The sequence below is a fragment of the Felis catus genome, chromosome B4 (genome assembly GCF_018350175.1).
Source record: "Felis catus isolate Fca126 chromosome B4, F.catus_Fca126_mat1.0, whole genome shotgun sequence".
Classification (NCBI taxonomy): Eukaryota; Metazoa; Chordata; class Mammalia; order Carnivora; family Felidae; genus Felis; species Felis catus.
In genome coordinates, this window is record NC_058374.1 from 121,704,244 (window position 1) to 121,719,742 (window position 15,499).

Sequence of the window (15,499 nt, forward strand, 5' to 3'; positions counted from 1 at the left end):
TGTGGTAAGAGCTGTAAAGTGTCAGCTATTAATCATCTGGGAGGATGCATGTGGAAACAAGTCCTTTGAACCTGGGGTAAGAAAGTGTGGTACCATAAATCAAAGATGTATGACCTTGGCTGAGTCACTTATCGTCTCTGGGATTATTTTACTTCTTCATTTACAATACGATGGAAATTATATCTACCTTGCTTACCTCACAGGGCTGCCACAGGATCAGAGGAGATGATGAGTTCTAACTACTTTGAAAACTCCAAGTCCCTTATTAATATTAATCATCGCCATCCAGATTATCTGATTTGTGTGTTAGCAGAGAAGTTTTTCATCTGATGCTGCTATGAGTAAGGAATCATTAGGAAAGAAAATCTTTTGCTGAAATAAAATAATGGACTCCTCAACCAAACCCAGTTCAAAAGTCAACAGGACTATTATGTGATTTGAAACATCCACTGCCACCTTGATGCTTAACATGAAGTAAAGTTGATTGTAATGGAAAGGGTATAAAAAAATTGGGGGCCAGGACATCTGGATTTTAGTTCCTGGTTCTGCTGTTAACTTACTGTATCATCTTGGGTGAGTCATTTTATTTTTCTGAGGTTCCCTAGTCTGTAAAATGAGGCATGTTTGCTATACTATGACTGCATGGTTCTTGTGACAGAGAAGTTCCTGGGCGCTAGGGTTCTGATTGCTTCTAGGTAGAGGATTATTTATCATTAGTGTTAAATGAATCTGAATCTCTGGAAATTTCTGAATCTCTGGAAAATACATCTTCCCAGATGACATTGTATTATAAATACAATATTTGGTTAAGAGAATATACCTAAGAGTATATGTTGAAACCACAATGTCTTTGTCTCTGGAATTCCCCACGAATATAAGCACAGACCAACTTATAAATGCTCCAGAAGACAACAGCAGTCTTCCTTTCTTCAGTCCTACAAGGCATCTGGAAATGTCCTCTTCCATGGACCCTCTCCCATTGTGCTTGCCCTGGGACTCTGTCAGGTCTTCTAAGAGGCTCTTTCAGCAATTTCCTACTATAGTCTACAAGGCCCTATGCAGAGGCACCTGGGTGGCTCATTCAGTTAAGCATCTGACTTCAGCCCAGGTCATGATCTCACAGTTTGTGAGCATGAGCCCCACTTCAGGTAAGCCTGCTTCTCTCTCCCTCCCCCTCGTTCACTTGCACCCTGTCTCTCCCAAAACAAAAAGGCCCTATGCAATCTGCTCCCCAACACCAACCCTGACTTCTTTTCCTCCGTATTCACTGTGTACCAGACAAGTGGGGCTTCTGGCTAGTCCTGGACCAGATCAGAGTTTAATCCTGCCTCAGTGCCTTTGCACTGACTGTCCTTCTGCCTGAAATTATCTTCACCTAAATAGCCCCATGGCTCCTTCCCTCACTTCCTTCCTTCAGGTTTCTGCTTCCCTCATGTAAACCTTCCCCACTTTGCTCTTATGTTCCTTAAATTAGGTACCAGCTAAGATGTGATAACCAAAAAATCCAAAAATGATGTGGCTCATATTAGATAGAGGTTTATTTCCTTCTCATGTAAAGTCAAGAATTGAACAGTCTAAAGCTGGGACTCTGCTATCTTCCGCACTTGGCTTCCAAGGATGGTTCAGTCAATGCTATTTCCCAGCCAGTGGGAAAGAGAAAGAGAGGTTCCAAGGCAAGTAGCTTTATCCTTCAACAAATGACCTGCAAGTTACATGAAACACTTCCACTCATAATCCACTGGCCTGATCTTGGTCACAAAGTTTTACCCATGTGCAAAATGTATGGCCACATCACTAGCTAAAACTTGAGGTAGGGGTTCTTCTTCTAAAAGATGAAAAAGAAAAACTTCTGTGAAACAAGTGAAAAGTTTCTGCCACACTCTATCCACTTACTATATTTATCTCTATACCACTTACTGCAATCTAATGGCCTATAGATTTACATGTTTGTTTTTGTCTCCCCACACTAGAATATGAGCCCCATAAAGTTAGGGAACTTTTTTTTACTGCTGTATCTCCAACCCTTAGATAAGTGCCTAACAGTAGACACTCAATAAAGACCTACCTAGTGAGTAAATTATTTTTTCCTCTTCTGTTCTTAGGCACTCATTTCTCTGTGATTTACTTTGGATCTCACAGATCCTAATTTTCCTGGTTTCTAGTATTGACATTCTGGTCCTACTTCCTCTTGGCACTCCCAATATTTAAGAACAGGGTGTCATCCTTCTAGATCCCATATTAGGTAGCCATAATGCTTAGCAGAGGACTTTTGGTTTAGAAGGAGGAGTTAAGAGGAAGTGCTATTTTTAAAAATTAATTGGCTTTATTCTTTATTTTTTAACTTTTTAATGTTTATTTATTATTGAGAGACAGAGTGAGACAGAGCATGAGCATGGGAGGGGCAGAGAGAGGGGGAGACACAGAATCCAAAGCAGGCTGCAGGCTCTGAGCTGTCAGCACAGACCCCAACGCGGGGCTCGAACTCACAAACCGCGAGATCATGACCTGAGCTGAAGTTGGATGCTTAACCGAATGAGCCACCCAGGTGCCCCTGGCTTTATTCTTGAGGCAGTTACAAGTTTACAGAAAAATTGGACAGAAAGTACAGAGAATTCCCACATACCTACTTTCTGTCCTCATACGATTTCTCCCATTATGAGTGTCTTGCCTTAGTGTGGTGTATTTGTTATGATGAATGTCCCAATGGTGATATATCATTATTAACTAAACTCTGAGTTTACTTTAAGGTTCACTCCTTGGTTGCATAGTTCTATGGGTATAATGCCATGTACTCAGCATTACAGCATCATACAGAATAATTTCATTGCCCTAAAAATCCCTTGCACTCCATCTATTTCTTCTCTCCCTATCTTTCTCCAAGTTCTTGACAAGCACTGATCTGTGTACTACCTTTCTAGTTTTGCTTTTTTCCAGAACAACACATAGTTGGAGTCATATAGTCTGTTGTCTTTTCAAATTGGCTCCTTTCACTTAGCAATATGCATTTATGCTTCTTCCATGTTTTTTTCATAACCTGACAGCTCATTTCTTTTTATTGATGAATAATATTCTATTATATGGATGTACTATGGTTTGTGTTTCATTCACTTATTAAAGGACATCTTAATTCTTCCAAGTTTTGGCAATTATGAATAAAGCTACTATAAACATCCATGTGTTGATTTTTGTGTGGACATAAGTTTTCAATTCATTAACTTAACTAAGAGTAACTGCTGGGCCATATGATAAGCCTTAGTTTAGCTTTGTAAGAAATAGGTAACTGTCTTCCAAAATGGCTGTCCAGGGCACCTAGCTGGCTGAGTCCATACAGCATGGGCCTCTTGATCTCAGGGCTGTAGGTTCTTTTTTTTTTTTTTTTTTTTTTGCCTCTGAGGAACCCAGGGCTCCTGGGACCACAGTTTTGTTTTTTTTTTTCAATATATGAAATGTATTGTCAAATTGGTTTCCATACAACACCCAGTGCTCATCTCAAAAGGTGCCCTCCTCAATACCCATCACCCACCCTCCCCTCCCTCCCACCCCCTATCAACCCTCAGTTTGTTCTCAGTTTTTAAGAGTCTATACTTATGCTTTGGCTCTCTCCCACTCTAACCTCTTTTTTTTTTTCCTTCCCCTCCCCCATGGGTTTCTGTTAAGTTTCTCAGGATCCACATAAGAGTGAAAACATATGGTATCTGTCTTTCTCTGTATGGCTTATTTCACTTAGCATCACACTCTCCAGTTCCATCCATGTTGCTACAAAAGGGCCATATTTCATTGTTTTTCATTGCCACATAGTACTCCATTGTGTATATAAACCACAATTTCTTTATCCGTTCATCAGCTGACGGACATTTAGGCTCTTTCCATAATTTGGCTATTGTTGTCAGGGCTGTAGGTTCAAGCCCCATGTTAAGTGTAGAGATTACTTTAAAATAAACAAACAAATAAATAAATAAATAATCTATCTCCAAAATGGTTGTCCCATGTTGCATTCCCACCATCAATGAATGAGAGTTCTTGTTGCTCCAGACCCTCTCCAGCATTTGATGTTGTCACTATTTTGGAACTTAGCCATTCTATAGGTGTGTAGTGGTATGTCACTATTTGATTTGCAATTCTTTAACGACATACAATGTTGAGCATCTTTTCATATGTTTATTTGCCATCTGTGTATCTTCTTTGGTGAGGTGTCTACTCAAAGCTTTTGCTTATTTTTTAATTGTGTTTTCTAATTGTTGAGTTTTAAAAGTTCTTTGCATATTTTTGATACAAGTCTTTATTCAGATATGTGTTTTGCAAATATTTTTTCCAATTCTTTGGCTTGTCTTTTCATCCTCTTCAGATACATTTTTAAGTGTATCTTTTAAAGTATTCTATCATAAGGATGCCTGGGTAGCTCAGTTGAGCGTCCAACTCTTGATTTCGGTTCAGGTCATGATCTCACAGTTAATGGGATCGAGCCCCACATTGTGCTCTGTGCTGACAGCGCAGAGCCTGCGTGGGATTCTCTCTCCCTCTGCCCCTCCCCTGTTTGCACGCACACTGTCTCTGTCAAAAAATAAATAAATAAACTAAAAAAAAATTAAGTATTTGGGGTGCATGGGTGGCTCAGTCGGCTAAGCGCCTGACTTCAGCTCAGGTCATGATCTCAGGTTTGTGGGTTCGAGCCCCGCATCAAGCTCTGTGCTGACAACTCAGAACCTGGAGGCTGCATCAGATTCTGTGTCTCCCTCTCTCTCTGCCCCTCCCCCACTCATTCTCTCTCTCTCTCTCTCTCTCTCTCTCTCTCTCTCTCTCTCTCTCAAGAACATTAAAAATTATTTTAAAAATTATTCTATCGGGGCGCCTGGGTGGCTCAGTCGGTTAAGCGGCCGACTTCGGCTCAGGTCATGATCTCACGGTCCGTGAGTTCAAGCCCCGCGTCGGGCTCTGTGCTGACGGCTCAGAGCCTGGAGCCTGTTTCAGATTCTGTGTCTCCCTCTCTCTGACCCTCCCCCATTCATGCTCTGTCTCTCTCTGTCTCAAAAATAAATAAATGTTAAAAAAAAATTAAAAAAAAATTATTCTATCATCTAGATGAAAGAGTGGCATATGAAAAACTAAGAAGTGTCCCTTCCTCTGCCTCCCCTTACTAATATTGAAAACTTACCATTTTATATATGTAAGGAATTCTGGAAGCAACTCTATTAATTCTTTGACTTCACATGATACAACACTTAAATCATGAATATGTACATTACTTCTTTTGACATAGGGTTAATTTTACAAAGTCACACACTGGAGGGAACTTCCCAAAATTAGAACCCAGGTTTTCTGACCCCTGGCCTGATATTCTTTCTTATCCGTCACACTGACTCCTCTCATCCACACTTTTTTGATTCTTATTCCTCATATAAATATTTGTTTTAAGAGGAAAGCTTAAGTTTCCAGCCTTGTTTATCAGCAACACAAAAATTTTACATTAGCTATACAAGTATTATTTTGATTTCCAGTGTCAGATCCTGACTGAAATGGCCTTAGGCATAGAAGGGCAAAATAATCAAGTAAGGTAACTGAAAAATCTGAGGACTGGATGGATCCAGTGGCTGGGAGTAATTAATCTCTTGACCTCTTTCTCCATCTCCCCTCCTCCTTCCCCTCCCCTCCCTATTTTTCTCTCAGCTCTGTTTTCCTTTGCATAAACTTCATTGTGAAGCCAACTTCTCCTGGCAATGACAACGGCCACCAACAGCTTCAGGCTCCTATTATCTTGACTCATCCAAGAAAAAGAAGCTCCTCTTTCCTTATAGCTCTAGCCAAAATTCCAGATAGGGCTCTTAGCCCAGCTTGGGACACATGCTCAACTCTGAACCAGTTACTTGGCCAAAGAAATACAGCCTAGGACACAGGCCTTTCCTGTTACCTAACCTGAACCTCAGACACCAAGAGTGAGGTATGTGCTAAGGTTCTAGGAGCTTTAGCATACATTCTGTCATGTGATTCCCAAATTAGAGCCTGCATCAGAATCATCTGGCAGGCTTGTGATCACAGGAACCCCACCTCCAGAGCTTCTGATTCAGTAGTTTTGTGGTGGGGCCTGAGAATTTGCATTTCTAACAAGTTTCCATTGGGTGCTGATGCCACTGGTAGGGGGATCACACTTTGAAAACCAGATTACGAAGTCATTGATTCTTCATAACAACCCCATGAGGGGCACCTGAATTGGGTCAGTAAAGTAAGGCCCACACAGTAGTGGCAGAGCAAGAGAGCCTGAAGTCCTGACAGCAGAGTCCAAGCTCATCCCACCTCTCATTCAAAGAAGCAACTGCGATATAAAACAACCAAGACAAAAACCATTTTGATGCAAAGATATAACCCAAGGGGAGAGTGGGCAAAGGAAAAGGAGAAATACATCCAAATTATGAGACTCCTGATCCTTCCTAAAGAAGACGTCAGTGATCTAGTTAAGGTAGAAATATAGAGTAGAAATCATGGGGGTGCCTGGGTGGCTCAGTCAGCTAAGTGTCTGGCTCTTGATTTAGGCTCAGGTCATGATCTCACAGTTCATGAATTCTAGCCCCATGTCAGCTCTGTGATAACAATGCAGAGACTGCTTAGGATTCATTCATTCTCTCTCTCTCTCTCTCTCTTTCTCTCTCTCTCTTTCTTTCCCCGCCCCCACCCTGCTCACACTCTTTCTCAAAATAAATAAGTAAACATTTAAAAACAAAGAGTGGAAATCATGAAAATAAGTATGTAAAAATATGCAGATGTTTCAATTGTTCAAAAGGCAGGTTAACTTAGGTTATCCTCTGGCATCTTTAACAAGAAAATAAGGAATTTAATGTTCATGACAGAAATGCAAATGGTGAGTGGAAATGAGGAAGGAAAACAAGCTGAAAATAGACAGCAATGGTGTGTATACACAAGTGCGTGTGTGCATATGTGTATGTGCGTGTGTGTGTTTCTGAGGATGGTGAAGGGTGTTACAAATATTCTAACACCAACTGAGAACTACACCAACTCCCCTGTAAAAAGTTGAGTAACTCATTGTATTCAACAAGAAAAACCAGCAGCAGCAACAACAACCTATCTGCAAGAGGTATGTTTAAAATCGAAGATAATAGACTTACCCAGAAGAGTCTAATGCAGAGGCTGCAAACTGAAATGCCCATGGGGTCAGGTGAACAACTTAAACCAGTTATGGGCCAGGGGACGAGTAGCTGGGACAGAGGCAAAGGGGCTGCCACTATTCAGTTCCAGTTGACTGTTGCTTTTCTGAATGTGGGTGAGTTTGTGGATTTTTTAAAGAGAAGATGGAAATCTGGATTTTCACCTAAAATCTCCAGATTTTTGACAAATTAACATATTTTAAGAATATTGTAAACAAAAAATATAGTGGGCTACACTGGGCTTGTGAAACCCACTAATCTGCAATTTCAGGTCTGATGTCTCTGATGCCTGAGCTTTAAACAAAGGATAGAGGAAAAGAAGCTCAGTGGTCCCAGTGCCAAAAAGTGGTCACATAATTGAAAAAGAAATAATAATGATAATAATTATTATTATTATTAATGTTTGTGTAGCTCTGTATAGGCTACAGGAGACTTCGACCAGCTTTACATCAAGGATCTCCTTACCAACCAGGCAGTAAAAAAGCAGATTGGGTTATTATGCTTAATTTATTTTTTTTATTTTTATTTTTTGAGAGAGAGAGGGCCACAAGTGAGCGAGGGGCAGAGAGAGAGAGGGAGAGAGAGAGAGAATTCCTCAGAGCCTAAAGCAGGACTCTTGAGCTCACCAGACGTAGGACTTGTGCTCACCCAATGGGAGGTCTGAACTCATGAACCATGAGATCATGACCTGGGCTGCAGTCAGATGCTTAACTGACAGAGCCACCTAGGTGCCCCTATTAAAGATGCACCCAGGTGTTTATTTTAAAGATGAGGAAAATGAGGCTGAGTGATTAAATCACTAGTCCAATTATCAGCTAATACATGGAAAATCCCATACCTGGGACCCAGCTGTTCTTCTGGATCTAGCTTCCATGCTCTGGATGCATCCTGATTGCCACACAACTGTGAACAGTAAATAATTCTCTCAAGAATGGAATAATCTTTTGGCACAGAAACAGACACATAGACCAATGGAATAGAATAGAAACCCCAGAACTAGACCCACAAACGTATGGCCAACTCATCTTTGACAAAGCAGGAAAGAACATCCAATGGAAAAAAGACAGCCTCTTTAACAAATGGTGCTGGGAGAACTGGACAGCTACATGCAGAAGGTTGAAACTAGACCACTTTCTCACACCATTCACAAAAATAAACTCCAAATGGATAAAGGACCTAAATGTGAGACAGGAAACCATCAAAACCTTAGAGGAGAAAGCAGGAAAAGACCTCTCTGACCTCAGCCGTAGCAATCTCTTACTCGACACATCCCCAAAGGCAAGGGAATTAAAAGAAAAAGTGAATTACTGGGACCTTATGAAGATAAAAAGCTTCTGCACAGCAAAGGAAACAACCAACAAAACTAAAAGGCAACCAACGGAATGGGAAAAGATATTCGCAAATGACATATCGGACAAAGGGCTAGTATCCAAAATCTATAAAGAGCTCACCAAACTCCACACCCGAAAAACAAATAACCCAGTGAAGAAATGGGCAGAAAACATGAATAGACACTTCTCTAAAGAAGACATCCGGATGGCCAACAGGCACATGAAAAGATGTTCAGCGTCGCTCCTTATCAGGGAAATACAAATCAAAACCACACTCAGGTATCACCTCACGCCAGTCAGAGTGGCCAAAATGAACAAATCAGGAGACTATAGATGCTGGAGAGGATGTGGAGAAACGGGAACCCTCTTGCACTGTTGGTGGGAATGCAAATTGGTGCAGCCGCTCTGGAAAGCAGTGTGGAGGTTCCTCAGAAAATTAAAAATAGACCTACCCTATGACCCAGCAATAGCACTGCTAGGAATTTATCCAAGGGATACAGGAGTACTGATGCATAGGGCCACTTGTACCCCAATGTTCATAGCAGCACTCTCAACAATAGCCAAATTATGGAAAGAGCCTAAATGTCCATCAACTGATGAATGGATAAAGAAATTGTGGTTTATATACACAATGGAATATTACGTGGCAATGAGAAAAAATGAAATATGGCCTTTTGTAGCAACGTGGATGGAACTGGAGAGTGTGATGCTAAGTGAAATAAGCCATACAGAGAAAGACAGATACCATATGTTTTCACTCTTATGTGGATCCTGAGAAATTAACAGGAACCCATGGGGGAGGGGAAGGAAAAAAAAAAAAAGAGGTTAGAGTGGGAGAGAGCCAAAGCATAAGAGACTCTTAAAAACTGAGAACAAACTGAGGGTTGATGGGGGGTGGGAGGGAAGAGAGGGTGGGTGATGGGTATTGAGGAGGGCACCTTTTGGGATGAGCACTGGGTGTTGTATGGAAACTAATTTGTCAATAAATTTCATAAAAAAAAAAAAAAGAATGGAATAATCTTTGACTTTCTTTTGAGGGGGATTTAGGGGGAGAGGAGCAGAGAGAGAGAGGGGGAGGGAGGGAGGGAGAGAGAGAGAGAGAGAGAGAGAGAGAGAGAGAGAGAGAGAGAGAGAATCTCAAGCATGCTCTACACTCACTGCATAGCCCAAGGTGGGACTCAATACCAGAACCCTGGGATCATGACCTGAGCTGAAATCAAGAGTCTGGTGCTCAACCAACGGAGCCACCCAAGCACCCCAAGAGTGGAATGATCTTTGGATTAGCTTACCCTACTGCTTACAAGTCACTAAAAGACCCTCCTTGGTCCACTCCTTCTCTTTCACTTCACTCCCCTTTGTTCATTCGAGATCTCACTTTCTTTGTCCCTTGTTGAGTGAGGATCATCTCTGGTTTGATATATTTCACCTATTGAGCCCCTTTCTAGACAAGACCATGCCAACAGGCAGACCTACCCCCTTCCAGACCATCACATACAATACCTGAGCTAATTTTTCAGCAGCCTGTGTGACTATTGTCCCCACTTGATAGATCAGGAAGCTGAAGCTCTCATGACCTCTGAGTTTTACACTCTCCCTTATGTTTTCCTTTTATTAGCTCAAGGACGATAGGGATGCTGTCAATGCCCAGTGCTAACTTGACAGGGTGTGGCTTAGGATGAGGAATTAAAAATAAGCAAATTTATACTCAACCATTTTAAATCATTTCATACACTATTCCCTCCGTTTTATACTGTTTCCTTTACCCAGATAACACCATTCATGTCCATGCTCCTCCTTTGCCTGGCTAACTTCTATTCACCTTCTGGGTCTCAGCTTAGATGTCACCTCTACTTAAAGGCCTTCTCTGGGCTCCACTTCCATGTATGGCCGGGTAAACTCCTCATGTGATTATATAGTCCCCTGGGCTTGAAACTGCAGTGTGCTAGGCAATAAGGAAACAAAGATTAAAAGGTGAAAGTTCCAAGAGCTCCTGATCAAGCTTAAGAAGGAAGGAATTATGTTTCCTGACTGGGATAAATGGATCAGAACAATATTAGGGGGAAAAAAAGGAGGATTACATGGGGTATTCAATGTCTCTGCACAGAGGGAAAAGGCTGGGGGCAAGGAGGCACTCATAAAAACAGAAGTGTTTGGGGGCACCTGGGTGGCTCAGTTGGCTAAGCATCTAACTTCGGCTCAGGTCATGATCTCATGGTTTGTGAGTTTGAGCCCCGCAACAGGCTCTGTGCTGACAGTTCAGAGACTGGAGCCTGCTTCAGATTCTGTGTCTCTCTCTCTCTCTGCCCCTCCCCTGCTCTCTCTCTTTCTCTCAAAAACAAATAAACATTAAAAAAAAAAAGAGGTGTTTTTTGTGGCTACTTCAGATATTCCACAGAAACTCAGAAACCTGGCTTTGAGAGAGACCTTAAAAATCATGTGGTATAACCCATATCCAATGCAGAAGTTCTATTACTCTGGAGTTTGTCAGGGTTAAATAAAGTATTGTACGTTTTGTTAATTCAACAGACATTCATTAAACAACTCTTAAGTTCAAGAGATACACTGGCAATGTAAAGTTGAAAAAGTGCATGGTTTCTGCCCTGAAAAAACTTGTTAGGTAGCTACATACTAGAGAATTAATGGTCACTTATTTATCCATTCAGCAAATATTTGTTCCATTTTCTATATGCCAATACGATAACTTGGAAGATTGGGATTATCATCCTCTCCATGTAATAAATCAGAAAGTTGGGTCTCAGATAGGTTAAGTAATTTATCAAAGGTTGCACAGTTATGGTATCTGGTACCATCCTAAGTGCCTCTCACCCATTAGCTTATTTATTCTGCACAACAGCCCCCTAGGAAATAAGTGCTTTTGTTACCTTCATTTTCCATTTAAGGAAATTATGCTCAGAGAGCTTCCCCAAAGTCACACCCCCAATAAATGGCAGAGCTAGGACTCAAACTCAGGCAATCTGGTTCCAGCACCCGTGCTCTTTAACCATCATATTATATACATAAGTTATTCAACCAGAGCTGTCAATACAAGCATACCTCAGAGCTATTGCAAGTTCAGTTCCAGATTATCCCAATAATACAAATATTGCAATAAAGTGAGTCAAATGAATGGGAAAAAAATCCTGTCGTTTGCAACAACATGGATGGAGCTAGAGAGAAATAAGTCAAAGACAAATACCATATGATGTCACTCATATGTGGAAGATATAAAACAAATGAGCTAAGGGAAAAAAAAATAGAGAGGCAAACCAAAAAACAGACTCTTAACTATATAGAACAAACTGATGATTACCAGAGAGGAGGTGGGGGTGGGATGGGTTGAATAGGTGATGGGGATTAAGGAGTGCACCTGTGATGAGCACCGGGTGATGTATGCCAGTGTTGAATCACCATATTGTACACGTGAACCTAATATAACACTGTATGTTAATTCATTGGAATTTAAATAAAAACTTTAAAAAATACTTTATTGACAAAAAACTGCTAACCATCATTTGAGGTTTCAGCAAGTCATAATCTCTGATCACAGATACCTATAAGAAATATAATAGTAATGAAACAGTTTGAAAATTTGCCAGAATTACCAAAATATGACACAGAGACATAAAGTGAGTGAATGCTGTTGAGAAAATGGTACTGGTAGATTTGCCTTATGCAAGGTTGCCACAAACCTTCAATTGGCAAAAAATAAAGCAAAACAAAACAATGCAATATCTGTGAAACACAATAAAAATGAAGCATGAGAAAATAAGGTATGCCTGTACAGGAGAATCATATAATGAGTAACAATGCAATATAGAACTTGCAAGTGTCATTTCTTTTAGTGTCCTTGATTTTCATTTTTCTCTCCATTCCTTATTGTCCCATTAACTCCACCATCAAAAATAAACAACAGAGAAAGAAAAGGACACAATTATCTGGGGTGATTTTAGCAATAGGCTGGGAATATTGCTTAGAGTGGGGGCTCTTACCTTCAGGGGACTGAAGACTTCTAATTTTCTGCAATCATCTACACACTTCAGTGTGAATGAGCTTATCTGCTTTTTTCTAAGGAGAAAGTCTGCAGCTTTCATAGAATTCCTTAAGAGACTTGTGATGCATTAAGGGGAAGGACCACCTAAAGAAAAAAAGCCAGTTAGCTTACTGGAGGCAAGCCAAATATTGGGCACTTCTATACTTTATTATTAAAAAATCCAGAAGCCAGGAGCAAGCCCTGAACAGAAGTTTCTAGGTCCATCAGCACTGCAGGAATGGCAACTTATGGGATCTTGGCTGGCCAGTCTGTGGCAGTGGTCTGGGGTAAGTCATCTTTGGTGGAAGCTCTGGAATATCTGATAGATAAGCTTCAAACATTAATCAGCAATGAGGGCCAAGTGTCTGTGGAAAACATCAACCAGCTGTTGCAATCTGCCCACAAAGAATCTAGCCTTGACATTATTTTGTTGGGTGTAATTCCTAGAAGCACTACTCTGCACAGTGCTCAGATTTGGGCTGAGATGCCCTGGTGGATGTCTTTTTCTGAAAGAGCTGGTAGAGACAGCTGTAGTCAACAATAGCAAAGGGAGGACAACATCTAAGCTGCGTTTGGCCCTGACTCTTTCTGGTCTTGTGGAAGTGAAAGAGCTGCAGCAGGAGCCCTTGAACCCTGAAGAGATACAGTCTGTCCAAGAACACCTGTTACCAAAGTGACAGTTTGCTTTGTTTACAGATTGCCGGCAAAAACCCAACTTTGAAGTGTGTTCTTCTGGTCAACTGAAGCTTTCCATTGCCAAGAAGTCTTCTCCTCTGATGAAGCCTGCTATGGCCCCTGCAGCAGCCAAGCTTTGGACCCTCTCAGCCAATGACATGGAGGATGAGAGCATGGATCTCATTGACTCCGATGAGCAGCTGGATCCGGAAAATTTTAAGAAGCCAGATTCAGCTTCCCTTGGGCTCCTTTGTGTGAGGAAGGGGGAAAAAAGAGGAAGAACTGCACCTGTGGCCTCACAGAAGCACTGGAGAAAGAGAAGGCAAGGGAACAGGTGAGCTCCAGCCCAAGTGGGCTTGTAGAAATTTCTACCTGGATAATGCTTTCTGCTGTGCCAGCTGCCCTTACCTTGGGATGCCAGCCTTCAAACCTAGGGAGCAGGCACTCCTGAGCAATAGCAATCTCACTGATGCCTGGGAGGGACCCAACGAGGTGCAAACCTGCTCCTCCAGCCAACTCCTGTCCCTCAAATCCCACCATTGTGGTTCCTCCCATCTCCTCCGGATTTGCTCACTCTCTGCTTCACATGAATCCATCTGCAGGAAGGGCGCTTGGTAAACACAGTGAAGCTGGCAAGAGGTGTGCAGTGCTGCTACGCATCAAAAGGCCACGGCATAACGGACTCACATTACTCTGAGTGGGGAGACCTGTTTCTCCACCTAGTGTTAGGGAATAGGAGAGTGTCCTGAAGAGGGCCCTCTCCTGATGACACAATGCTGACCTAACACTCAGAGCCCGGGCATCCTTGAGTATTAACACTTTGGGACAAAGAGGGCCCTTGCCCCTATCCTAAACTCAGCATTACTGCCACTACTTATCTTCCAGACTTGGTGGTGAACTTGCATTTATTTGCTGGCGACATGAGTGAAGAGTCTCATGACCTCCTTAGGGCACCAAAGGAATCACCATTGGTTGCTGTTATCATATTCAGCGTCCTTCTGCCCTTTCTATCTCTACCTCACCCATTTTACTGTATTGTATCTGTCTTATTGTTTTGCTAATCTATAGTTATTAAAGTTGTGTACGTCTGCAAAAAAAAGTCCATAAATGCTACGGAGCCGTTAAAAATATTTACAACCCCATGATGACATACAAAATATTGATGTTGTAATGCCAATAATAATATGAAAGTGTTTAGATCTACTTCACTTCTTCATCCGATTCCCTCCAGTCTATGCATATTTTGCTTCCTTTCTTCAATACCGGACCGTACTTGTCAAGGTCACCAGTGACCTTCACCTTGTCAGATCCAGCAGCTACTTCCCCAGCCTTAGCTTTCAGCATAGTTGACCAGTGGTTCCTCATCCATGCCAAGACTAATCTGTGTCTACCTCACTGGCTCTCTATCCCATCTCCCTTCTAGGCCACTGCTAAATGTTAGAGCACTCCAAGGATCAACTCGGTCCTCTTCTCTTCTTCACCCTCCTTTCCATAGCTCTCTCCCTAAAATATCTCATCCAGTTCCACGGCTTTATAAATACTCCAAATGATTCAGTAGTTAAAGAGTGTTTAAGGTATTTAAGTCACACCTCCAGTCCTGACCTCTACACCAAGCTCTGGGCAGGAATGTATCCAATTGTCTACTTAATATCTTTCCTTGTCTAAGATGTAAGCACCTCAGACTAAATACTTCCAAACAGAATTATTATTATTATTATTATTATTACTATTATTATTGTGTCTTGTTCAATTCACACAACAGTGCATGGCCCAAGTAGAGTCTCAAGAAATACTTGCTGAATAAATACGTGGAAAAAAAAATACACATACAGCTGCTTGTACAATTACGTTTAACAACATAAGAGTGGTAGGAAAAATACCCAAATTTTAACTGGTTGCTTATGAAATTAAGATTTTTCTTTAAAACTCCTTTTCTGGGTGCCTGGGTGGCTCAGTGGGTTAAGCGTCCGACTTTGGCTCAGGTCACATGCTCTCGCGGTTCCTGAGTTCGAGCTCTGTGTCCGGCTCTGTGCTGACAGCTCAGAGCCTGGAGCCTGCTTCGGATTCTGTGTGTCCCTCTCTCTCTATCCCTCCCCTGTTCCTGCTCTGTCTCTCTCTGTCTAAAAAATAAGTAAAACATTAAAAAATAAATTTAAAAAATAAAACTCTTTTTCTATTTTTCAATTTTATTCAGACAGTAATGGTTAATATGACTTTGACGCTCAGAGACTTCTGCCAGACTGCCACTTACTTACCAGCTGCACATCCTTGCCTCCTTCGTATGCCAAAGGGGCTCAAAAATATGCACC

General features: G+C 41.5%; 1 long non-coding RNA gene and 1 pseudogene across 2 annotated transcripts in view; one reads left to right on the top strand and one right to left on the bottom strand.

The window, feature by feature from the left end:
• Window positions 1–15,499, bottom strand: part of LOC123386707 — a 32,110-nt gene that overhangs the window by 16,100 nt on the left and 511 nt on the right. Inside the window, exon 2 of one of the 2 annotated variants that reach the window (XR_006601010.1) lies at window positions 12,475–12,620. This is a non-coding gene — a long non-coding RNA (uncharacterized LOC123386707). Of the gene's footprint in view, window positions 1–10,304; window positions 10,611–12,474; window positions 12,621–15,499 lie in introns of those variants that run through there. The other variant, XR_006601011.1, reaches the window with a different exon arrangement.
• Window positions 12,711–13,624, top strand: LOC101080981 (annotated as a pseudogene).